This window comes from Ostrinia nubilalis, chromosome 24, assembly GCF_963855985.1.
Source record: "Ostrinia nubilalis chromosome 24, ilOstNubi1.1, whole genome shotgun sequence".
NCBI classification, from domain to species: Eukaryota; Metazoa; Arthropoda; class Insecta; order Lepidoptera; family Crambidae; genus Ostrinia; species Ostrinia nubilalis.
Window position 1 is genome coordinate 6206505 of NC_087111.1, and position 26678 is coordinate 6233182.

At 35.9% G+C, this 26678-nt stretch overlaps 1 protein-coding gene across 1 annotated transcript in view; it reads left to right on the forward strand.

The window, feature by feature from the left end:
* The window catches only part of LOC135083922 (5-hydroxytryptamine receptor 1), a 134805-nt gene that overhangs the window by 50470 nt on the left and 57657 nt on the right, over positions 1-26678 (forward strand). The window contains exon 3 of the mRNA XM_063978677.1: positions 16637-16666. The gene's annotated coding sequence lies outside the window, so the exon portion shown is untranslated. The remainder of the gene's footprint in view (positions 1-16636; positions 16667-26678) is intronic.

A 26678-nucleotide genomic window follows, 5' to 3' on the forward strand; every position in this document is an offset into this window, starting at 1 on the left:
ACGACGCAAAAATTATGTGCATGCTCCATAATGAGCTTTGACGTACCTTAGCAAAATCCTGAAAACCTAACTGCCAAGCTTGGCAAGCGGATCGTTTGTCACCAAACAATTATAAAAGTATAAACAAAACTTTAGTCGTTATAACTTTGAACCCTTTTCTTTGAGACTGAAGTGCGAAAGTTGAAAAAGACACGGTAGGCTTGATGCATACTAAGGGTGCATATAAATTAGGAAGAAAGACAAAAAGAAACGTTTAATACCATGGACACAAAGACAAAAAGATTCATAAAAACATAACAGTAACACATAAAAACATAATAAAATAAAAAAGCGTGTAGGTACTTTTAGCAATAACAATGATCATTGCAATGAGACCCAGTGTATTTGGACTCAGCATATCCGTGATCTACGGTGCGTTAGAAATTAATGGGCCGTGGGTATTGCTGCCACGTCATCCTCATAATAATTGACAACCAACGTAGAAGAATCTTCTTGGAGCAGAGCGTTCTTTTAAAACGTGCTCTGTCATGATCATTTCAGCCACAGGACATCCACTGCTGAACATAGTCCTCCCCTAATGATTACCAGATTGGCTGGTTAGTAGCGGCCTACATCTCGCGCCTTCCTGCACCCTTTAAGAAGTCAGCTGTCCACCTAGTGAGTAGACGTTTCACGCTGTGTTTGCCAATTTCTATGTCCAACTATGGATTTTGAGAAGATGAAAGAGAATTCATGCATAGCAGTCACATTGGGCAGCTAATGAAGAACTTATAATGTTACGTCATTCAGCAAAAAACATTATGAGTCTACTGCCTCACTTTTATTGCCAAAACCTTACGACAAAAGCAAACAATATTTCTTTCGCTCATAACTTCAATGTTTGACTTATAGTTTTGGGGTCGTTTTTCCTTTCATAACCTAAAAGAACTAACTGCCTTTACCTAAATGTCAACCAATGACAATTTTGTTCAGCTTCATTATTGCCCAACTTTCTTTGAAAAAACTAGCTTAGTTATGCTAAAAGTTTTGCTCAATCATCATCATCATTATCATTAATTTCATTCATAGGACATCCACTGCTGAACATAGGCTCAATGCATCATCATAATTTATAAACTCTCTTACGCATAAAAACTAAAACACATTATTGCGACATAAAATGTTTACTACTTAAATCATTATTTGAACTAACATACTCCAAAGATAACAATCTATTATCACATCAAAATAACATAAACGTATTAATAAAACACAATCCAAGTAGTTATGCGCTACTTTTATAGCTGAAATAAACATGATATCCATAATGGAATAAAGCGTAGAATGACCGCATGTATTTTTTTTTATCCACAACGAGGAAGCTCTTGGCCTGTATCATGTATCTCACCTGATGGTAGGTGACGATCAGGCCGAAGGTGGAAGCGAGCTTCACCCGGAATCCTCAACCACGGAGGAACTGGTTATCTTACCTCTAACTGCCGGAACACAATAATGCTGTTAAAATTGTTGTTTTTTGTTAAATTTGTCGCAGATCAGTTGAACAAAATCACGGACAGACGATCTTGTTACTCTTGTACTAAGAGCTTACGCTATTTCTTCATCGTTATTTGTCACTAAGAAGACTTGGAAAAATCGTCATTAAAGCTCATTATAGAAAGTGATTTTTCCTTTCACATATTTTTCTACATCGTTTGTTCGTTTCAGCCAAATGTCGTCCACTGCTGTACATAGGCTTCCCCCAAGGATTTCCAAAACGACCGGTCCTGCGCCGCCCGCATCCTGGCACCTCCCGCGATATTCCCAGGTCGTCGGTCCACCTAGTGGGGGGCCACTACATCTTCCGGCCCATGGCCGTATTTTTCAAAATATTTTCTTTTGTAAAGTATTTTTTACTTTTTTTTTGTCCACAACGAGAAAGCTCTTGGCCTGTATCTCACCTGATGGTAAGTGACGATCAGGCCGAAGGTGGAAGCGAACTTCACCCGGAATCCTCAACCACAATCATAAGAACTGGCTATCTTACCTCTAACTGCCGGAACACAACAATGGCAAATAGACAAAGTAAGGCGTGAACTTACTATCTCAATTTCTATTGGAAAATGATAACCCTAACGATGGGTTTTGCTAACAATTTTAACGATGCGATAAAATGTTACTGGTGTTACTCTTTGACATACGTAAAGAAGCTGTTACGATGTGGGTCACGTTTTATAATGCCGAGTTAGTTTTCGAGGGTAATTATAACTCTGTTGTGTACGTTCTCTGGGTATTAAAATAAAAGCAGCTTCACCCGGTTTAATTTAAGTATGTCACAGAAATAAATACTTAAAGCGCTTGGCTCTAAAAGGGTTAAAAATCGAGAGAAACACTATCCTATGTTTATCTCTTGGTACTATACTTACTAACTATGTATACTATAAAATTATGAATGTCCTAAATGTGTCTTGCTGTTGGTGTAGGTAGGGTGATTGCTATAGTAATTAGCCTATACATTGTTATTGTTATATTGGATTGTTAATAAGTAAGAGACAAAAATATTTACTACATTGGACTGCGTATTGCTCAGAAAAAATATTTGTCTCTTTTCCTCTCTTAATAACTTCCATTAGGCTTGTTTCTTTTTATTTTAGGCAAGTTGGTCAATAACTATGTATTGGCTAATTACTATAGCGATCACCCTACCTTTATTAATAAATAAATAAATAACTTTCATCTAAAGTACTTACTAAGTACGAGATAACGAATGCTTAATCACAATTAGATACTAGTGTATTATATTATGTAGGCACAGATAGATATTAGCAGTGACTGTACAAAAAGTTGGAGATCAGGCATAAAAATTAATAGTGAAGCTCTTAACTACCTGAAATTGACTGCCGATGGCAGAGAAATCACGTGATAACAAGATGATATAAAACTAATTTCAAAAATTACGTTCATCAGCTGATTACCACATCAAATCTGTTTATAATCAAAGGTCAATCTACAACAACGATAAACGATTTCGTAATAACCAGCAAAGCCGGAAGATTCACTCGGTAGCTAGTCTTTGACCTTTGACCTTGACTTGAGCAAACGTCAGTATTATTTACCACAATAAAGCATGGTGTACAGTAGGATATGAACTGTTACTTGAACAATAGCATTTCTTATTCTATGGGTGTTCTGCTGTATATTATCCTGTGTGTGTGTGATTTTTAATATAATTGACACGACTCAAATATAACAACCAGAGATTAAACATTGTCCATGGTTTTTATTTTGAAATTCAACAAATCCCATCAATTTCTTCTAGATTTTTCATCAACTAGAACGATAAATGTTGGTATTTTATTCCATTACATAATAATAATTTATAGAAACCAAAAGCTAAAATGCTTATAATATTAAACATGTACTAAAGCGGCTCTATCTTCGAGCATGCCTTTACTCCCTACGTCCTTTGACACCAGCCAAATTCGCACCCGCAACCACAGGTGCCCCGGCTAACATAACCACCAGGCCATCAAGCCTACTGCATTAATCTCTGTTTTTGTCAATACTGACGCATCATTTGTCTTGCGTGTGGAAATTAAGGTTGACGTTGTAATGATGGGTATCTGACATTGTGCGACTTACAAAAATTGTTATGACAATGCTGTTATTCAGTATAGTTAAATATTATAATGTCGGCATGAAAGTCCAGTATAAAATATGTATTATTATGTAGAGTCATGTGATCGGGTCTTTTATTGAACCAAAGGACATCCATTGCTAGATTAAGACCTTCCTCAAGAGTTTTCACAATTACCGGTTCTGTGGTTCCCGCGCTTTTCACCAGATCGTCAGTTCACCAATTGGGAGGATTGTCTACACCGTCTTCCGGTCCGTGGTCGATATTCAAAAATGTATCTGTTTTAAGACCTAATTTGTTTGTTTATAAAAAATCTAGCGGCCGCCCACGACTTCGTACGCGTGGATCCCGTTTTACCCCCTTAGGGGTGGACTTTCGTAAAATCTTTTCTTAGCGTATGCCTACGTCATAACATCTACCTGCATTCCAAATTTCAGCCCAATCCGTCCAGTGGTTTGGGCTGTGCGTTGATAGATCACTATGTCAGTCAGTCAATCAGTCAGTTAGCAGTTACAGCTGCCTTTGAGTTATATATATTTAGATTATTTACTTGATAGGTAATATTTATCTGCGTAATTGCTCTAGAGTGCACCTGCTTTTATAAATAAACTTTCAATTCATTGGCAACTGAATGATCTTTATGTTATCTTCCAATCTGGTTAATGTATTCCCATAGATTTAGAGCGCTTTCACATTAGGGCGTTAGTAGTGCCGAGCGCGGTTTGTATGTAATTGCGGTTTGTAATTCGGCGCAACCACGACTGGCTCCCCGCTAATCCCCGCTAAATTTTGTCAGTGCCGTATACGTGTTGGCGCGCTCACATACAAACCACGCCCGTGCGTTTCTATGAAGATGACCTACTCATTTGTATTTACTCTGGTATGGTAGTGCGACAGCAGCGCGGCAGCGGCGTTTTTGTAATGTGAAGGGAGGCATCAGCTGTCACATAGTATAAAATTTTTTGCCGCGCTGCTAAATCGCCTGTGAAAGCGCTCTTAGATCTAACTAAGCACTAGTATTCTACCCTGGTTCTGTTTGCGATATTAATTACAGAATGATCCCTAAGGAAGAACAATATTCCTGGAATAAAATGGAGAGTAGAGGTACTTAGTTATGAAGTTAGTTCACTCGGGAATAGAGTAAGCTTGCTTGGTGAAGTGATTTCTTTTAACTAGATAACTTGTTGAGATTACACTTTATAAATGTACATTGTTCAATATCTACACTGCTAAACAATTGTCAATATAACAGTTTACCGAAAATGTTACATTTTATTCGTTCCTTCGTTTCAGCCGAAAGACGTCCACTGCTGGACAAAGGCCTCCCCCAAGGATTTCCAGAAAGACCGGTCCTGCGCCGCTCGCATCCAGGCACCTCCCGCGACCTTCACCAGATCGTCGGTCCACCTAGTGGGAGGCCTGCCCACGCTACGTCTTCCGGATCGTGGTCGCCACTTATGAACATTTTATTCAATCGATTTAAATTTTTACGGTGTATGGAGTATCAGAATTTCACACAGTATTGTAAAAAGCGTCTAATTTTCTAGTTTCAAAAAACACTGAGGCTAAGATGCACCACCTAACTATAACCGTAACTATAACCATGACCGGTATTTTTAGGGTTCCGTACCTCAAAAGGAAAATATGTATGGATTTTGACAGATTTTTGACGTTTTTTATAGTAAAAATAAGATTTTTCAACCCAGTTTATCACTTTTTCCCCTACCTATCCTGTCCAAATACCACAATTTTGGGAAACGGTACGATTTGATTATATCTACGAGAATTATGATGACAGAATTAAAACTTAAATTAGTCTGAAAGTAAAATGAAAACGCTTTTATCATTATACGAATAGGTTACAGGCATTATTCTGTCACTCATGAAACATAAACGCTTCAACAGAACAAGAACTACAGCGCGCTGTACAAATAAAACTAAATTAGAGACAAAGTTGATTAGTGACTAAACAATTTGGCAGCCAAATGGTTAACTGAGGAAGTAATTTGGCAACTAATAGACAGTAAAGATGTATAAACTTATGGTAGAGTCAGTGCTGATTTGAGTTCTCAACATTAACGTGAATAATAAAATTGATCGACAGAATGTTGTTAAAGAGTTGGATTTTATTGACTCAAGAGATTTGGCTGCGATTTCAAGAATGGATAAACAAAGTACAAAAGGATTTTAAAATTTGTTATGACTTAATTTGGTTTACGATAAGACCACGCCAAAGACCACGCAGTGCTATGATAGACAAGTTTATATTACGTCAGAGGTCTCCAAACTAGGGCCCGCGGGCCATATCCGGCCCGCCACTGCCATCAATCCGGCCCGCGACAGTTTATTGAAATGCAATAAAAGCCTATGTTCGTATAAGTGGGCAGAAAAACTAAAATTGTTATGTCCCTAACAACATACCGAAAACATTATTATGGCCCCAAAGCTTCAAAGTTTGGAGACCCCTGACCTACGTAACTACAGGTAGTATTTTCTTCACGATAGAACTGTTTTGAAAATAAAATTTTCCTTATTGAATTCTTTTTCTTTTTTTTCTACACGGAAAATAAACTCTTATAGCTTCGTTTTCCAATCGAGTCTACCGTGTGTTGATCCATTAGTGCACTAAAGATTACCGGCAATAAAAACAATATAACAGGTAGTTACTAATTAAGAGAATCGGTATTTTACGACGCGTAGCATTGACATTTATTTGTTTGACTATCGACAGTGTTAATGTACTTTGGTATTTATAAATGCCCAAACATAAAAGCCATTAAGTCTGAAGATAATTTAATTCAGTCTTTTGTCATGGCTCGTCTCTCTATTGTTCGAAAGTATATAATTGAGAGTTAAATGAATGAATGGATCGTGGATTAAACTTTTTTAATTTATACTTTGCTAAAGATTTAAATTTTGAATTTGGTCTGTCTTCCAGCTAGCCAAATGGACGACTGCACATCAAGTCGTGTTCGTTTCATCCACGAAGACGCGCCCCACCAATTTTTGGTCGAGGGAAGCGCGGGGTGCGGGGAGTGTGACCCGAGCAATCCGAGCGTCATTATTGTCATGTGCGTGTGCACTCATGGATAATTTAGCGTGTACCGATAACACTCAAACATTAGCGGGAAAATGGTAGGGCGCGTCTTCGTGGATGAAACGATCTATAAATTTTGCGGTAACTAACGTTATTTTGTAAATGTATAGGATCTGAAATTCTGTCGCTACAACCTTGTCTTTTTGCTTTAGTTCCAATTCTAAGTATTTTTTGCCTGTAATGAATTTGAAGAACAAAATAAACATTGAAACTTCTTCTAATCTAGGTTTACCTGTCTGGAGATAGTCAACCCGTATTCACAAACGATGCTTGTCAAAGCGAAGCAGCAAATCGAACGCACAGCGTTTAATAATAAATTGAGCTCTGTGATTGGTTCATGTGTGTTCCTGTGCATCCACGCGCACTGTGAGACCTCATAGTAATGTTTGTGAACTCGGGCGTAAGAATGTAATTAAAGTACTTTTAGTAGCCATTTTTCTGTAGAAATATTTTCAGCAGCAATAATAATAATATAGTAGGTACTTTCCGCAGCCAATGTGCGTAAGTAGCTCAAACTTCGATTCTATGTATTTCGAGCACAGTATAGAGACTTTTGATTGGTACAAAATCTATGACTGAGTTTAAATCAAATTCCGAGCGTTGTTTTGTAATACATACGTATTTTAATGTGTTGTGTAGACTTTTTAAATTATCAACAAAATAACAAAATGCCAACACAAATAGAATAAATTAACCCATAAATGGTGTGTATTAAAATAACCTTTGTATATTATTATAACCTACGTCAATGCGATAGAAAATCGCACCTACACAGTAGCACGTCGCAGCTCACGATCCCTATTGTTTGCGATAATATGCCACAGACTAGAGGAGAACGGCCAGCAGTCCTTGTTAAAAATATAGTTTCTGGAAAAAGAAAAGATATTACGTCAGTAATTGTGTTGATAGTTCGGTAATGTAAGGCAAAAAGTATTCAACGGGTGTTGGCGCTGAATACTTGTGAATCCGTATCTTTAATACACTTATCTTTCTAAAACTGGTTGCAGTTGTAATGCGTTACGTCGTCATTTCAGTCATAGGACGTCCACTGCTGAGAACATATGCCTCCCCGAACGATTTCCGGTTGGTAGCGGCCTGCATCCAGCACCTTCCTTACTTTATGAGGTTATCCGTCCATCGGCAACAGCAGCGTACGACGATGTACTTTTGATGAGTCTTCCAGCGACTTGGCCCACTTTTAGCTTGGTCCACGGGCCATGTCGCTGGATTGAATTTTTAAATATTTTTTCTTCCGGCAAATGAACCATTGTTAACAAATTAAACACCAAATCAACAAAAACGTACTCTAGAATCTTAGAGTGCACTGTTGCCGAAAGAAAAAATATTTAAAAATTCAATCCAGTGATTTGGCCCGTGGACCAGTCTAATAGTGGGGCAAGTCGCTAGAAAACTCCTTTTGATCGCAACAAACTATAATATTATGCATTTGCCGATCTATTTCTGCTATAATCGATTACTTCCTCCAACAAATCGCACCGCTCGCACCGCTCACCGACAGTTGCATGTTTACACAATCGTTTCCGAATCGACGTTCGTGACGTATTTGATTTATATTCTGGGTCGGTGTGATTTTGTAACAGTGAAGTGTTACTTTTAAACTGTGGTTTATGGTTATATTTATAGAAGCGCTTCGCGAAGCGTTGTTTTAGGTACAGTTTGTTGGGTACTTTTCAGATGGGAATGGAAAAATATTATAAGTAATACACTGCTGATAGATTTAGTGGTTTGCTGACCGGACTGAAGCCACAAATATTGTGTGTACTATACAGGGTGTTAAAAAAACCGTTATAGCTGAAGGGTTTTTAATAAACGTCTTTTAAGAGAGATTTCTTACAATAATAGCATATTAATAAGCTTTTGAGTAAATTAATGCATGGGCATTTTATTACTTTGTCAATATCTAACTTGTTTTACTTATGACCTTGACCAGCAAGCAATTGAATGCCAATCAAAAATTTAAAAACTCAGAGTTTAAGTGGATTTAAATATCTTAACGCAGTTTCATTGCAAAGCAATTTAGTTGTTTACAAAGTTGCAGACTTCAAAACAAAATTAGAACCTTAAACCTAACTTTAACTCGCATTTAAAATTACAGAAGCTCTATACATCATGCGAACTTGACTCATTAAGGGTAGAATTTAAATTATTAACTGGAGTTTTTTGTTTAAGTGAGACTTACAATGGACCCTCTTGTTTAAGTTGCCGACTCGATTTGAGTTTCAATTGTTGAAACGCGTTCTTAATGACATAGACTTGAATGTAGCGGATTGAATGAATTGATACTTGTGAGGTAGACAGCACATCAGGCTGTACTTTTATGTTTCAAAATAGACCGTATTACAACGAAATAAGACGCCACTGTAACTCAGGTTGATGTGACGCCCGTACATACTTATAAATCTATCTTTGATGAGCGATTGACTAATTTAAGTAAACTTCACATAGATTGCAAAGGGTATTTTTATTTTACTCATATTTCACATAAGGCTGATTTACACGTACTCGTATCAAGTAGTTAACTAAATGTTAACTTAATTTTAAGTGATTACTGGCATGTAAACACAGAATTTAGTAGCAAGTTAAAATTCAGTTAGCTACTAATACGTGTAAATCAGCCTTTATACTCGTATGTCATAGAAATCTTACTGAATAATGTTCTAAATGAACGAACGAATTCATGAAAAAAAAAACAACTGAAAAGCGTCAATTTGTTTGTCACAGTAATAATTATAAATAACAACATTATACTGTTTTTGTTCGTCAACCAGCGTGAAATCGTTGAATGAGTAATTAGCAGAGTGATTTGCATTTTGTTAGGATATAAAGTAGGTAGAGATATAGTACTATGTATGTCGATGTCAAAAGATATTGTGTTTGTTGCTCAGCGATCTGTGAACAGCGTATAAATAGCAACTGATAAGCTACTCTAGCTATGGGATAGTTATTATACTTTTGATGAAAAGTAATCTGAAAAATAAGTGATTTTTAGAACCCGATTCCAATTGAAATGAATCGTCATTAAAATCAATTCCTCAAACTCTATTCCTTTCACGATAACTAAACAATTTGTAGAATACCGTACGATGTACGACTTACACATAAATAAATGTACGATGACGTAAATAACGTAGAGTACTCATTAATCGGTTCTAAATAAAAAATATATTTTAATAAAAGGCAACCTGACAGATCAATCACAAAAGCTGTGTGTAGGTATAGCTAATTGAAAGGATAACGCTGAAACTCATGAATAATAACTACTTAATTTATGACGTAAGCAACCCCTAAGATAAGGTTAAATTCACCCCTTAAGCAGATGAAATGGAGGCAAAAAGTTGAACGCGAGCGAAGCTTCGGGCAAAAACTAGACTTTCTATAAATTAGAGTAAAGGGATTTTGAAATGTGACTGTCCAAAATATCTCTCCAAATCGATCCATACTTCACCAAACTACTTCATCTGTAAAACGACGGTCATTATGACGTCACCCACCCCGTTAGGTCTGGAAGTAATATCCAGGTCGAATCCATCATGCGGGTGTGATGTCACATAAGTGTGATTGATCGTTTACCATGACTTGCAGCGGGGAAGGTAGACCTGCGGTTAAGTACGAGCGGAGTTTTGTGGAGTAATTATACTGTGGTTAGGGTTAAATGAAATATTAAAACTGTACGTGTAAACACAGTTTCAAATTCCTGCTTGCTGGTGTATAGGTTACACGTTGCTTAATTCAAATTATCTTATTTTAAGGAAATGTAAAGATAAAATTTTCTAAGCGATAGAAAAATTTATCAGTCAAAAGATCTCAGAAAGGTCTGATGATTGGATGGAATAAAAGGGTAAAATTGTGGTATTTGATGCTCTTAGGAGGCTTACGTCCAGTTACTTATATAGGCTGTCCTTGAGTCATAAAAATGTCAATGATTTTTAACACATCTTTAAAAAACTGCCAATATAATAATATGATATATTCAAAAAAATCTATTTTTTATTGAAAACAAAAAAGATCAGGATTATAGAAATCTATTTAAAGTTAAATTAGTTACATTCTTACTTACCTACTTATTCTGTGCCATTTTCCTGCCTGCATAAGCACACATAAGGACACACCCACGCCTTACGTTCAACATCTAAGACTTATACAGGGTGTCCCGTAATGTAACGTCAAGCCGGAACTGGGTGTTGAGGCAAGTTATACTGGTTATCAGAAAAATATAAAAAAAAATCTATGTGGCATTTTGTCAAAATAATAGGCATTAAAAAAAAAACAAAAATCTCTACTCCCGGTGACGGTCTTTTTACTTGTGTTGCCACAAATCTTCACTTTTTCCAAATTTTTTTTTTGTTATGTAACCCTGAATAATGCTTCTCTAAATTGTTATCAAAATTACAAAACCAGCTGCTCCAGCTTGGATGAAAAAAATACATTATTCCCAAAAAATTTTTCAAAATAAAAATTTTGCCTAGTTTAAACTGACTGTACTGAAAAAAAATTGTACTACGCGAGTGTGGCAAGTGACGTCATAATTTGGCGCATTTAGTAAGGATTCCAAAATGGTATAACACTTGGTAAATTCTTGCTGTAATTGTCGACAATTTTTGTTTTTTTGGAAATAATCCCGTTTTTAACTTTATCTACCTTGGTTAAAAATTATTATTCTAATGTGCCCAAAATCCAAGTTTCTGGCTTAAGTGAGGTGGAGAAGCCATTTTAAAAGGTATGAGCGCGACGGAGAGGGCCATCTTACCAAGCAGGGATGTTATGGATATCCGTAACCGTAACCGAAACTATCGGATATCCGAAATAAAAAAATATCCATAACCGTAACCGAAACTGATTCAAAAGTTACGGATAGTTTCGGATAAAGGCGGAGTCTAAGAGTACAATTATTCCAAACTGTAAAACTCTATGAAATCTGCAGTATGCACGCCGCAGCTGCAATGCCGCGCTGCCGATTTCATAGAGTTTTGCTGTTTGGGGTCTGCGGCCCGTCTTGGAATTGTACCTTAAATCTTAATATTTGTTACCAACTTGTCTGGCATTCCCTGGCACCATCTAATATGCCAGCCTGTTTTACCTTTATCATACATAGGTGTCGTCTTAGTTGGTACATAAAGTAGCTATGTGGGTCACGCAGCATCTTGCTATTTGAATAATACCTACATTTTTGAAATTCTAATAATTCCGTAACCGAAATTATCCGAAACTTTCGGATAATCTGAAATGATTTCATATCCGTGACCGTAACCGAAACCGGTATAATATTATTCTAATATCCGTAACCGTATCCATAACCGAAACTTCATATCCTTATTATCCCTGTTACCAAGTACAAGTGCAGGCAGAGCAGGTAGTAAAGGCGCGCGCGCACGGGTGACTTTTGTCACAGTATGTCAACTACTAATTACTGTCATGGTGACAAAAGTTTCTGTGACTGGCTGTACGGTAGTCAGTCACAGAAACTTGAATTTTGGGCACATTAGAATAATAATTTTTAACCAAGGTAGATAAAGTTAAAAACGGGATTATTTCCAAAAAAACAAAAATTGTCGACAATTACAGCAAGAATTTACCAAGTGTTATACCATTTTGGAATCCTTACTAAATGCGCCAAATTATGACGTCACTTGCCATACTCGCGTAGTACAATTTTTTTTCAGTACAGTCAGTTTAAACTAGGCAAAATTTTTATTTTGAAATTTTTTTTGGGAATAATGTATTTTTTTCATCCAAGCTGGAGCAGCTGGTTTTGTAATTTTGATAACAATTTAGAGAAGCATTATTCAGGGTTACATAACAAAAACAAAAATTTGAAAAAGTGAAGATTTGTGGCAACACGAGTAAAAAGACCGTCACCGAGAGTAGATTTTTTTGTTTTTTTTTAAATGCCTATTATTTTGACAGAATGACACATAGATTTTTTTTATATTTTTCTGATAACCAGCATAACTTGCCTCAACACCCAGTTTCGGCTTGACGTTGCATTACGGGACACCCTGTATATGTATATACTTACCCTTAAAATAAATAATAGCGTTAATTTTATGCTTTTTTGCAAAATCTTCTGATGATAAGAAGTCAAGGTTATCGTAAGGATAGATCGAATAATAAAGTACTTTTTTGTATAAAGTATACCTAAGGACTAAGAAATACAAACAACTTAGAACGCCAGACGAAGGCAAAAAGGCAAAATTAATGAATAATTGATTTAAGTGTTACCCTAACAAATTAAGAAAGTCTAATTGTACAAATAATTTGGATGCCAGTTCCAGATATAGCTACAATTAGAGACTAGTTTCCTAATCTAGAATGTTCTTTATTTTGATAATACTTTGGCTAAGATTGCTTTTTTGCTAATTGGAGCCAATCGAAAGAGTATTAGCAATATCTAATAAATTCTTGTGATTTTATTTATTACATTTTGGAAAAAAATCGTACAATTTTCTATATTAAGTTCTTTTTAAATTAAGCTTCATTTAAGTAAATTATATCTGCATTTAATGTAAATGTTTCGCAAAATTTTCCAATTTTCATTTAAACTTTAAGGGCATAATGTCAAATGTCAGATGCCTATGGTACCTCACCAGGGTTATTAACTTCTCTTGTGACAGCCCACTCGTAAGATGAGGCATAAATGACATAAATCTTAATAAAAATATTTATTACAAAATTAACACAATATTTGGGTTATTTGACATAACCTTTTCGCAGAATTTCCATAAATTTTAATGATGTTTTGACATTTAGCAGAAAAAATCTTTAAGTAAGAAACATTCAAACGGTGCTTGTGTGTTTACATTCCTTATTCAGAAAGCATCACGGTAAAAGGGTAATAATCAAACTTAAGTGTTACCAACTGAGTTGTATTGTTTTTGTTTTGTTCGAGCCCTTTCCTAACAAGATCAGAAGGCCGAAACAAATTCGGTTTTGGTGCAAAAACTTCTTGACAGATTAGTTTTGAACAAATTTCTCCTGATTCGTTTAAAAATTTTCTATGTATCAACTTGAAATGTAGGTCGTCCATCGTGTTATTTGAATTTGATCGTTAATCCTAGGGCTTTATGGTTAAAATTCTACATTAAATTAATGTTGTTACCAAATTCCATTGATAAGTACTTATTAGTGTTAGGGAGATATAAACTTACCATAACACACTCTGGCATGATGAGATCAGTGCAGTATCGGTGGTTGCGGAATTATCCAGCAGTGGTTCTCTTTTTGGTTTAAAAGAAATAGAAGAACGACAGAAAGTACATAACGACAGAAAGCTACTTATATTATCTGAAGTGAGCTTCCCAGTGCAGCAATAAGAAACACATCCACGAGTTCAAAAGAAGAAGAATAGTGAGAAAGAAAGAAAAAGGATAATTTTTAAGGGAAATTGTCGTGCCCTGAGTGCCCGAGCAACTGCACGCAGGAGGATTTAGTGAACGCTGCTGACAACGCCACTCTTGTAGCGGACTTTCGGGCTGACACTATGTAGGTTTGTTGTCGACACGACAAGAAGAAGAAGAAGGGAAAATTATCATTTTCTATGGTATAAAAACCATCAGTGTGCGACCGTGTCGTGCGTTTTGCAATGCGTGCACAACAGTTCCTCTTGCTCATTACAATCAAAAGCTTTATCTTTCTCACAAAGAAAGGTATTATAATTAAGATAATGACAATCTCCTCTTAATAATAATTATCATTAATTCCAAATCCCTGATCCGTTTCAATATATTCAGTCCAGTTCAATTTATCTATCTCCCTCTTACACTATGGGGGTAAGAAGGCTAGAGAATATAATATTATAAAGTAATAATTCATCTGTTCAAATTTTCCTCGATCATAAAGTCCCCTTCACAAACGATCGCAATATATTTTGATGTGTTTTGCCCTTTGATGGTTTTAATTAAGCCGCCATGAATACGCTATGGGGCATTAATAAGAATAATTAACATAAAGTAGGTTATTAAAGAAAACGGCGCCATTAAATTTGCAGGTGTTCATCTGAGAATCGTATAAACGCTTCTAAATTCAAATTTGAAATTCGAATTGTGATTTGACGTTTATGATCTGTTGATTTCTGTGATTTATATAATTTGTCATTTCAAATGTTTTGGTGGATTCAAATCAAGAACTTATCAATTCAATATTCAAAAATAGGACTAAGGAATACCTAAAGGGCCACAGTAGACGTGCTACTTTTAGCGTCTGGGACCGGCGTATCCTAAAATAGTTAGGTATTCCTAGAATTCCTATTACATTCTAAAGTGTCAGTTATTCGAAATCGAATTCTCGATAACATATTTTAGCGAAAGGCCTAATTCCACTGAATGGAATGGAGTCAGGCTGACTGGAGCGTCGAGTGCGCGATCCGTATGGTGGGTAGAATAATCTGAGTCAACCCCCTGGTTATTATTTAATTTTCTTCTCCAAGTACCGTCACGCACTAAACTAATAATTGGTCTTAATTCTGTGAGATCGTCGGCGAAAAACTTTATCCCACCAAAAACTTTCTGTAAAAAACTAGCCAAGCCTCGATGGAGCTGCTTGTTTACCTCTAAAAAGTAATGAAATCTAGACACAGTCGTGCCAAGTCTATGGCACAAAATATAACAGAAGGTAAACTCATGTATGTACCTCGCTTTGCATACCTCTCTCGCTCGCACGCTCGGCCGTCGCGCTAGGGTTGTCTTGTCATGTGTTGCGTTTATTTCGTTATGATAGAAAAATATTACTCTTAATACTATGCAAGAAAGACAATAACAGATATACACGTATACTTATTTATATTTAGTACGTTATTATAGTTATAGTTTGCAAACAAATACACGAGAAGGAAGTAGTATTTAGTTGAGTGGTTGACACTATTATCCAACTGTTTGTTGCTCTTTCACGCAAAAACTACTGAACGGATTTTGATGTAACTTTACAGTATTATTGTTTGTAACTCAGAATAACATATAGGCTATAATTTATGACGATCTGTGACAAACTGAATTTCACGCGGGTGAAGCCACGGGCAAAAGCTAGTTATCCAATAATTCATAAAACCTCTCTAAAACAATTCGATATTCCTAATAATTGAGTTGGCTTTCAATTTCAATTGAAATTCAAATAAATAACTTACTTACCTCCCCGAATCAACTGGTAATTTAAAAAATGAAAATTCGGTATTTAATGATGAGTTTAAGCAACCAAATACCGAACAATTATAATATGACTTTTTCTGTTCACTCATTTTCGTCAATTTCGCAAAACAAAATAATATCACAGGCGGTTGACCGGCGCGTGACTCAAGCGAACCACAGCGAACGTGTGGCGAACGTCTGTCGCGCTCGCGCCACGTCGCGCTCGCATTCGTCCAAGACAGTCTTGCTAGAGCGGTGTCTATGTGTGCGTGTCTCGAGCGCGTTTAGTATGGAGTTTGTCTTCTGTTATATTTTGTGTCTATGGTTCCTTACTGCGATTTCTTTATTATTATTATAGTACCGTCACGCACTATTGGTCTTTATTCTGTGAGATCGTCGGCGAAAGTGTTTATACTGGAAACGATGACAATAATATGCTGCGCATGACCGTATTGCAATGATATAAAGCCCAACCATGAAGTTAGAGTTAAAAAAACTCCTTTTGTTAAAGCGATTAATCGGTTGATAAGTCAAATAGGTACCTAAATTAGCTACGAAATCGTCCAATCGAATTAAATTTATCCAACCGAATGAAAACCCATAATAGTCGTCGGGTTTTGTTAAAAACTCAATTAAAATCCTTTGTCTGATTATCTTATTGTCTGAATTTGCAAACCATTAATCTATCAATGTTTTACAAAGAGGTATTTGATGTTTTGCGATTTTGAAGTCTTGTTAATTGTTTTTATTATTGAAGTTATATTAACTTGTTTTTTTATTTATTTACAGGTAGACGACTAGTCCTCTCATCATAAAAAAGTGAGTATTCTTTTTATAGGTTTATTTATAAAAAAAATTATTTAGTAAGTAATTTTCTCACTTAGCTGAAGTCGCTCTGTTTTAACAATATGAATTATAAATCACATGAAATAAATGAATGGTAGTTAGTCCTATATCGAACTACCTACTACATTTAATTTACATGTAAAAATCTGCGATTGTCCTAAATTTTTATATTCAATCAATCACAATAAAACGTTTTAATTTCAATCGGAACATTGTCTTCAAAATAATTAACTTTTAAAAAAAATAAAACCGACTTCAAATGCGTGAACACAAAAAAAAACTAAAAATTGAAAATATTGCGTATAAAAAAGTTCATCCCCAATTTTCCACCCTTGGGGGTGAAATATTTTCTTCAAATTCGCATGAAACCACCCTTTTGATAATACCTATTCAACAAAAAAATAATCGTTCAAATTGATTTATAATCGGCGGAGATATTGCGTATAAAAAAGTTCATCCCCAATTTTCCACCCTTGGGGATTGTTTTTTCTATTATTAAATTTAAATGGGACCACCCTTGAGGTATTACCTATACGCAGAAAAAAGATTTGTTCAAATCGGTTCATAATTGGCGGAGTTATCGCGTAACAAACATAGAAAAAAAAAAAAACATACGGGTCGAATTGAGAACCTCCTCCTTTTTTGAAGTCGGTTGAAAATAAATGACAGTGTTAGAATTCGAAAACCGCACTCTTTGGTTTTCTTTCGACGCTACGATATTCGAGATTTGAAAATAGAATTCTTTTGTCTTCTCCATGTCCAACCATTTCTTATCAATCGATCGTCATTTTTCTTCAGGGACATTCTTCAAAACTAACGCCGGCTATTGCCCTTTGCACTCCGCCTTACGAATTCCGAAGTACAGACCGGCAGATCAATTGTAGCATCTTATGTAATTGTAATAGGTACCATTTTACAACAAAAATGTCGCAGGATGTGCTGTCAACTGTACTACAGGTGGGAAAAATTACACTCCCCTTATTGGGAGGTCACGTGCCGATTCAGTGGGAGGTGCACGCTTCGGTATTTATTGCCCGTAAATTTTTCAATCCAGAGTATTACGGTACTCCTCACTAGATAGTGAGACTTTATGTGATATCTTGTACCTACTTAAATAAAATTCATGGTGAATCCACTTGTAACACAAGCATAATATAGCATACTACGAGGTCATAACGAAACTTTCACACAAACATTATTATGAGGTCTCACAGTGCGCGTGGACGCACAATGTCACACACGAACCAATAACAGAGCTCTATTGTACGCTGGGCGTTCGATTTGCTGCTTCACTTAAGCAAGTATCGTTTGTGAATACGGGCGTACAAATGCCAAAGTACAAACTCGTAACCACAAATTACCTACTAATGTCTTTGAAAAAAAAAAACTTCTAAAACTTAGAAATTGTTCTTGTCATATTGTAAATGTACTAATGTGTAAATGTACTTAGTGGTAAGACATAAACTACGTTTAATCACCAGATGTTCCCCAGTCGATAATGTACCACATTACTCGTTCAGTCGTCCTTTAACAGAATTGGCGTAAATAATAAAACAGCTAAACCACGCTAATGGCACGCTATTTTCTCAGCAGGAACTATATTTGTTCAGCAAAGTTTTGCCACAGCCCTAATAAGTCAGCCAACTCATTTTGTTACAAGGCCTTTATCTTTTTGAGATTTTTGCTTACTTTTTCTTTTAAGAAACCTATTGTTATAAAAGTCTGGAGTTAGATCCGATTTCTAAACTAAGATTTCCAGCTTGAGTAACATATCTTTTACTCAAGGATGAATTGAAAGGTTAAACTTGATTAGGAGTTGAGAACGCTCAAGCTAAAATTCTCAATTCAGAAACCGGGCTTAGTCTTTGAACACATTTTAATTTAGTACATGACCTTTTCATTCATTTTGCAATAGAAAAAAAATGTAGAGTCAATCATGAAGTGATGATATTGTTATTGGGAAGATATTCATTCACTTCTTGAACTTCATCTATCAAGGCTAGTAGATTTCATCTTGATTTAGTAACAACATTTACATTAATCTGGCATTGATGCTCATCTGTTTTATTTATCGCGAGCAGAACCTGTTGTTAGATCTCTTTTGTTTTTGATTGGAACACAGTTTAATACCAGAGTAAATACAAATGAGTAGGTAATCTTCATAGGAACGCACGGGCGCGGTTTGTATGTGAGCACGCCAACGCGTATGCGGTGCGCACGCACACACTGACAAAATTCGGCGCACCTCACCGCTAAATTTTGTCAATTTTGTCCTTTTAGAACGTAGGTGCTGACTAAGACGAAATTTTGCAAAATTCAACCCCTAAGGGGGTAAAACGGGATCCACGCGTGCTAAATCCCGGGCGGCCGCTAGTAAATAATAAACTGGGTTATTTACTTATGCTATGGTTCACACACAAGTTTCTTTTACGAACCGCCATCGGTCGGGATCGCGTTAGTATTGACTGCTTCCATTATTGCTGTTGTACAGTCGAAGGCGCATCAATCTACCACAAAAGGATGAACTTCCTCAATGGTTATTGAGATTAATATCTGGAGGCAATGTAAGTATAAATGTACAGTGTATATAGGAAGCAGATTAGATTAAATATTTCGCTCGCAAAATATAACTACCACTACATTAAATATTATGTATTTTAGTATTTAACCAAACAGTTAAATCGAGGTCTGTTAAATCCCAGGACACAAACCTCACGTCTAATATGTGACAGATCAGGCCTCTGACTAGTCTGAAATAGGCTAGGCTGAACCAAAATTTAATTTATCTTCTAAAACAGGAAGATACTTGATAGATCAAGGTCTCAATTCTTGGGAGAACGCTAGACTTCAGCGGTCGCCATTTACACTTTACTAAAGTCCGGTCGCCGAGCACGTAGAATTTTGTCCAATGACCCCAAGCTACCCATCCTTATCGCTCGCGCGTAATTATATTGCTGTCGCGCTCGCACACTCACTGCGGTCACCCATCGCACAGTCGCGACAGCAATATAATTACGCGCGAGCGATAACGATGGGTAGCTTTAACGAAATTCTACGTGCTTGGCGACCGGACTTTACCACTAATGCTTCAACCACACCAACACGTGAAGGTGAGGCCTATGATCGCGCCGGCGATGGTGATCTGCATTGGTATGGTTGAAGCTTTAGATACGAATTCAATTTCATGAGCTTTCGTTCGTTCGTTCGTTCGTTTCAGCCGAAAGACTATTTAAGCATTATTTTCAACCAAATGACGTCCAGGTCTCCCACAAGGATTTCCATAACGACCGGTCCTGAGCATATAGTCCAAAATTAGTTGAACAAATTAATGTGCCATTTCGTCGCTTGCCTCTCTAACTGACGTATCTGACATTTTTTTCGAAACTGAGTTATCTTCACCATCTTAATCAATTTCGAAAGACGAATCGATCTGTCTAATCGCCTGAAAATTTTGCAAAATGTCAGTTAGGTACGTCAGTTAGAGAGGCAAGCGACGATTTGACATGCTGTCGACTGTACTCATACGAGCTAACAAATTGTTTCCTACTTCTCATTGAATAAAGAAGCGTACCAGGAAATTTCTTTCGAAGAGTTTTGGCTAATTCTATCTATTTATCATTCAAGTCGAAACCTGAGAAGTTGTAGACATGATTTACGAAAGTAACTCATCTAAGTATACTTCTATGCTAATGTCACAAAGCTGAAGAGTTTGTTTGTTTGAACGCGCTAATATCACAAATTACTGGTCCGATTTGAAAAAAAAAATATTTTTTTGGATAGCCCATTTATCGAGGAAGGCTTTAAGGCTATAAAACATCACCCTACAGCCTATAGGAGCGGAGCAGTAAAGAAAAATGTTGAAAAACGGGAAATATTATTCAAAATATTTACACGCGTACGAAGTCACGGGCATATCTGTTGGAAAAAACATAGACACTTTATTCCAACTAAACATATTATACCAACGCATAACTTTTCATAAATCATAAAGTAGATACTTACTGCATTTTATATTTTTCATATCTGTCCCACATAACGCAAAAGGACGTAAATGCACTCGTATTTTTTCACATAAAACCACTATCATCCACACTCATTTACCCTCTCACTATGCATCTCGAAGTGTGCTATAAAAGTGCACAGCGTAATCAAATACTGCGGTACTAAAAACATTATCTTACTACAAATAAAACGTCATAAAGTTGTAAAGGAATGCGACTGTGGCGCCGTCCTGGCGTCTAAACGTGTAATTTCTGTTTTGGATTTTCACATTGTCAGTGCTTTCATTTTAAACATTTGGCTTGGGAAAAAATATTTCTTGGCATTGTAAAGATATTTCAGAAAGAAGTAACTTTAAATGCTAGAAAAATAAATGTAACTGTATCATGCATCAGCAATTCAGCATGTACTCGTATCTAGACATGCAAAATTATAATTTATAATAAAATACAATAATATTTTGTCCTAACTTACAGTGACGAATGTTACATTATACCGCTTGGCAATACAACACTTTTACACACTGAAAATTAATTCCACATGTGTTGAAAATACTTATATTTACTAAAAAGTGATTACGTCTTTTACTGTTCCATTTTAGTGCCCTTTTGACATTATTTACCCTTTTACGGTTCCATAGTCCTGATATGAAACCCTTATACTTTTTGTGTAAGAATTCTCATTAAACAATGTCTTATAACATTTCGCGTTATTATAATGAGAAGGAGAGTAAGAGCTTAGTGTAAAAGTTAAACTCGAATATGGTACTCAAAATTTGCTTACGCCCGTATCACGTATTGACAAACGATGCCAAATCGAACGCACAGCATTGAATAGAGCTCTGTGATTGGTTCGTGTGTCACCCTATGCGTCCACGCGCACTGTAAGACCTCATAGTAATGTTTGTGAATACGGACATAAGAGCTTAATGTAAAATTAAACTCCAATATTCATTTGCTAAGATCTTTGTTACAGTACTGCATATTATCATTTTCGCTGCAAAATAGTAATTATTACAACTACATTAGATACCACAGTGTATCTTGATGTACCGTTTGTACATTGTTTACAAATCTTTTGACAGTGAATCACGATGAGCGGTGAAATTTTCCCGTACTTTTTCAAACAAAAGAAATAGACCCATCAAAGAGGCTATTTCAATTCTACCGTAAGAATTTGATTTGTAAGAATCAATCCTATTGTCCTCGACAAATAATCTAAGAGAATCTCCAAGTCCTTATATTCCCACATTTTAGAAATCCTTACTTGATTAGTGAAAGTCGATCTCAAGTTGATTCGGCCCAGAAAATCCAAGTAAGGTTCTTTCAAAAGAAACTTCTAACAAATCGTCCTGAAATTAATCATGAGTAAAATTAAAGAAGCGAAGAACAAAAATCCGATTTGTATATTTGAGATGATAAAAAGAAAGTTAGAATAAAATTGGATGATGTACGACGGAAAATTTTTGAAAAAAAAATACAGTTTAAAAGAAAAAAGTTCTTTTTATTTATTTAGTACTAAGAAAGAAACAGACAATAAAGAAAAACAAAAAATAATATTAGTAATTTTTTTTAACAGTTTGAATAAAGAAAAAATAGAGTATGGTGGCAACCGTATAATTACACACGATGATAATAAGTATGATTATTCTATAGCATTACAGATAAGATATTTAAAAATTACAAACATGTTTTTGTATTGTTTGATAAAAAATAATTCCTAGGATTTCGTGTCTTTGACATTTCAAGACTAAGGCTGAGTTGCACCATCTTAATTTAACTAAGATAAATGTCAAATATCTGTCAAACTCCATACAAAAAGCACCGGTTATTGTTATTGTTACGGTTAAAATAAGTTGATGCAACTCAGCCTAAGTATAGCCACGTATAGCTAGAAAAGTTGCAAATGTTTAATTTTTCTGTTAGCCTGTGTTGGGATAAGAATTTATATTAACAGTGTTTACAATGATAAAGATAATAATTTACAGTCATCTACGCATACCTAATGCATGTAAATGGAGGCATATAAAGCTAAATAATCACTGAAGTATCTTATATCGTTGTAATAGATACTAATTTGGAACCAAAATGTAAACTATAAATAAATGGGTACTTCCTTTGGCATCAATCACGTACCCATCACATTTATTTACGAGTCAAAACACACCTCAAATCACGTTATCTAGCCCTTCAAACGTTAATCATAGTAGTAAAAACCACAAGCAACAAATTACTAGCTACCACAGAATGCTCTATCTAACCTCGACGCTAAATATAGATGGTTTCTGGAAGAATGCCTGTGATGATCGAGTGTTATTTATTTATGTTCCTCAATATGAACCGGCAGCTTTCGTTGAAAGATGGACCGGTTGTAAGGCAAAAGAGGTTGCGGTTCTAAAAGAAAAGTGTTAGGGAAGCTATCCCTTTCCAGGGAAGATAATTATTATAAACAAACATATTCATAAAAGAAAACAATTCGTAGGGAAAAAAATCACAGAACAAAAAAGAGGCGAAAGAATTGCATAGAAAAAGTAAAAGACCGAAAAAAATATTATAAGGCGACTGACAAGAAGAAACAACTTCGCAATAGCTAAAGTAACGATAAACTGAAAGTTAACCGACGTTAAACTACTAACATTATTTAATTGACAAGACAGGTACTTGTAGGTACATTAGGTAAGTACTTGTTTTTTATTAGAAATTGATATTTTATATCAGAATTTCTCCGCCTTTTCCCAACTCTTGCGCCAAACCACGATGTTTCAAGACAAAGAGACTGAAAGTGTGAAGTGGTTTTCAATCAGTATTTTTACAAAAACATACAAATGGATTGGCGAATGAAAACTTTGACAACATAATAACGTATGTGTAATTTTCTAAATAAAGATAGTTACTAATTCTTCCTATGGGCTTCTCATAAGACGTTTTTTTAATATTGTTTTTGTAGTAGGTTTCAATATGACACCATCACGAAAAGCTGGCACAAGAAATGTACCTACTCATGTGTCATTGCTCTAACATTGCAATGTATAGTACTTAGCTATAATTATGCTTCTGACTTCGTCATTGACTTAAAATTATTCCATTGCTCTTTTAGGATAAAAATGTCTTGTCAATCAAATTAAATGCAGGGAAATTTTATTTTGCTGGTTTTTCTTTTCCTCTAAATCTAAAATTGTTAATGGCAATACACACACTTATACATGTTACACATAGTGTTCTTACATAGCCAATTTTAAAAGAGACTAGCGGCCCCGGTAAACTTCATACTGCCCATATTCATCAGAAATAATTAAGGGATTATTGTAGTAAAAGAAGATAATAATGTTGGATTCTCATTAGAATTTAATTTCTTAATTCTCAGTGAAAAAATTTTTCAAATCGGTCCAGTACCTACTTCGGAGCCTATTCAATACATCCAAACAATAAAATCCTCTTTATAACATTAGTGTCGATACATAGATAACGATCACAACATACATTACAATTCATTAAATTCAACTACATTTATGTAATTAATAACTCGTAACTAAACTATTAAACAAACTTCTATTTGATTCAACCTTGCCCATGATAGTTCTGTTGTTAGATGCCCCAAGGCCAATGTATTATTTTGCAGTATTGATTAGCATAGTATTTTTAGAACCACATTAACGGGAACTATCCAACTATCGTCGGTTTGTGACGGTATAGTAAATATTATCGTTGGCTTTCTTAGCCAATCGCAAAATTTTGCAGTAATATTTTTGTCTGATCTTACAAGTAGGTACTTACTTTTCGTACATACACTATCAATGAGATTTTTAACGGGAATAATCCCACCTCGTTCCCACCGCTGCAACTCCTATCCTATGTAGCCAGGAACAACAGCTTGACCGCCAACAAAAACCCAACCAGTGAAAAGTTTGTCCCGGGGGAAAGTTAAACTGTCATTGGACCCGCACCGAAATTAATCAGAAGAACATACGGAGATGAATGAGACTCACATTATGAAAATCTGTTAAGAATTAAGACTTGTAACCATGCTTTAGTAAAGCGCACATAAGCTTAACCATTGTAAGTTTTCATCAAAATATGTACTGAAGTAAACAGTTTTCGTATAAAAATCTAAGTATTTTATCCAGTATTCCTTTTCACCTGTAAGTCGTCCACTGCTAGACAAATACATATTTAGTTATTTGTATGAAATTTCAAATGACTTTCAATTTCATGGGAGTAGCATAGCACATTTTTATGTTGCAATAATATTATTACACTGTAAATTTATCAAATCCATCAATGTAAGCTTTCTACATTTTATTCTGCAGTTTTAGAAAAATATAGGCAGTTGTTTTTTTCTAACACGTGATTTATATTACAGCTTTTAAAACCATGTATACAGTGTAAAATAAATGGCTCTCCCAGTCTAGATATCCAATGGAATCCATTTCAGAGTCCGTTGAAATCCGGCGATTAATCATATCTTTGCTATTTATCTTGGAAACGATACAGCACAGTGTGAGCTACACGTAAACTATACTTTTTAAGACGTTTTAAGACCTAAATAACTATTGGGCAAAGATTCAGGGCATGATCGAATCAGAAATGAGGAGATCCGTAGGAGAACCAGAGTAACTGACATAGCCCGCAGAATGGCTAAAATCAAGCGGCAGTGAGCGGGGCACATAGCTCGTAGAGCTGATGGCCGCTGGGGCAGGAAAGTTCTTGAGTGTGGCGACCACGAGCTGGAAGACGTAGCGTGGGCAGGCCTCCCACTAGGTGGACCGACGATCTGGTGAGGGTCGCGGGAGGTGACTGGATGCTAGCGGCGCAGGACCGGTCTTTGTGGAAATCCTTGGGGGAGGCCTTGGTCCAGCAGTGGACCTGGACGTCTTTCGGCTGAAACGAACGAAAGATTCAGGGTATGATTTCCAATCATCATCATCTTCCATCGTCGGGGAAGCAGATGCAGGTTAGCGTAACATCCCTGCATAACCTGCATTGTCATCTTGTACTAAGCGCTTCGATAATTCTTTTTTATTGCAAACAGCTAGAGACTGGAATTCGCTGCCTGCTCCTGTCTTTCCCGAACACTATAATCCGGGCTTCTTCAATGCGAGAGTGAGACGAGACTAACGCCCGTATTCACAAACGATGCTTGCTTATGTGAAGCAGCAAATCGAACGTACAACGTTGAAAAGAGCTCTGTGATTGGTCCGTGTGTCACCCTGTGCGTCCACGCACACTATAAGACCTCGTGTAATGTTTGTGAATACGAGCGTAAAGTCTGTAGCCTGTGGGGTGTCTAGCGGTAGACGTCCTATTGCTGAATTTTGACGATGTGTAATTATTGTCAATTTCTTGTCTTATTTTAAATTCATAGCTTAGCATTCAGCCCGATAGCCTTTATGCAAAGTCTTGATTTACGAATATTTTCGACTGTTAGAAGTTCCATAGATTTGTTTGTTTCTAGAACTGATTGGGCAAATTATTTATCTCTGATATTGAACAGAGCTAAAGACGGATCGCTGCGCATAAATCTGGAAAGATTTGTTTTCGCGAAAGAAAAACACTTACAATCTTTCGTAACTTTACTTTTAGGTAATGTTTTATTGAAGACTATTTTACAGGCTACTTGACAAGTTTATCGATCGAAAATCCCATTGTTGATTAATGTTTCTATTCATAAAATGTTTAACTGTAATAAATCATTAAAAAACCACCTTTTTAATTCAATTAAGATGTTGTAGACTCTTATCAATCACAAAATCTAAGAAAAAACTTAAAAAGTAATAAACTATTACTGAAATCAAATTGACCGAAAATGACCGTTTTTGACCAGTTTGACCAATTAGACCGTAAATTATAGTCAGTAAATGCAGCCGCTTTAGTCATTTTCAACACTACACACGGTGAGGATATATCTAAATAACTCTCAAATTTATACGGTCTGAATTAATAACTCTCTCGACATAATAGGCGAAACACATGTAGTGTTTACAGTGTTG